Source organism: Vespa crabro, chromosome 9 (assembly GCF_910589235.1).
Source record: "Vespa crabro chromosome 9, iyVesCrab1.2, whole genome shotgun sequence".
NCBI lineage: Eukaryota > Metazoa > Arthropoda > Insecta > Hymenoptera > Vespidae > Vespa > Vespa crabro.
The window spans coordinates 2,807,501-2,808,744 of NC_060963.1; the positions used below are offsets into that span (position 1 = coordinate 2,807,501).

Sequence of the window (1,244 nt, forward strand, 5' to 3'; positions counted from 1 at the left end):
TCTTTTTCTTTTTTTTTTCTCCTTTTCTTCTAACGTTTTCGTTTCTTCCTTTTCTTTCTCTTCTTTTTTTTCTCTTCTTTATTATTACGAGTCGTAAATACACATATATAACACACGTCTATCTATCTACTAAACTGTTTATATATGGCGACAAAAAAAAAAAGAAAATATACAATCCCTTTCGATTCAAGATTTCTTACAAGATCTTAATAGAGCGCTGTTGCTTAATACAGTACACTTTTCGTAAAACATTTACGAAAGACGATGTTACATGTATATACGAAAACATGTTGGGAGTATTGTGACGATAAAAAAACGAAAAAAAGAAAGAAAAAAAGAAAAAAAGGGAAAATAAAAAAAAAGAAGAAAGAGAGAAAGAGGAAAAAGAATTATATCAAAGGAAAAAGAAAGACGAAGTAAACAAGAGTAAAGGAAAAAAGAAAAGGAATGAAAAAAGAAACAACGAGGAGGGTGAGAGAGAGAGAGAGAGAGAGAGAGAGAGAGAGAGGAGCGAATCGATGATGACACGCTCTCAAGGATAATAATATCAAAAAGGCATATAACAGGCTCGTTGGCCTGTTCATCCTCCCTCTTTCTCTCCCTCTCTCTTTCTCTCTATCTCTCTCTCTGTCTATCTACCATTGTCGGACACCCGACACATAAACATACATACCCATGTATCCTAAAACGAAAGCACGTTCGCTTCGGTAAAAGCACTCGCCGTGTTTGAGAAGAAGGAGGAGGAGGAGGAGGAGGAGGAGGTAGAGGAGGTGGAGGAGGTGGAAGAGAAGTAGGAGGAAGAGGAAGAGAAGAAGAAGAAAGAAAAAGAGAAAGAGAAGCAAACGTTTGACGGTAGCTAAAAAGAGAGAGAGAGAGAGAGAAGGAGAGAAAGATAGACAGACAGACAGAGAGAGAGAGAGATAGAGAGAGAGAGAGAGAGATAGAGAAAAAGAGATAGAGAAACGTGGCGGTAGTACATACGTCAAGCCCGAGAAACGAAGCGCCATCCCGAGGATCCCCCTAACGCACCGGGGAAAGAAGAGACAAATGACAAGGATGGCCACGCCTACCGACGACTTGCTATGGGCGTCTGTGTGCGTTTGACTTCCCCGCGCGCATCACGAGAGTGGGGTGGTGGAACGTTCTATACGTGACAACTTGCTCCTGGAGAGGGGAGGTGAAGTGGAAGGGAGATAGAGCAAGAGAGCAAGAGAGAAAAAGAGAGCCAGAGAGAGAGAGAGAGA

At 41.3% G+C, this 1,244-nt stretch overlaps 1 protein-coding gene across 1 annotated transcript in view; it reads right to left on the reverse strand.

Annotated features, from left to right (window-relative positions):
- LOC124426621 (pituitary homeobox x) overlaps positions 1-699 on the reverse strand; it is a 31,072-nt gene extending 30,373 nt beyond the window's left edge. The window contains exon 1 of the mRNA XM_046968528.1: positions 674-699. The gene's annotated coding sequence lies outside the window, so the exon portion shown is untranslated. The remainder of the gene's footprint in view (positions 1-673) is intronic.
- Between the last annotated feature and the right edge of the window lie 545 nt (positions 700-1,244).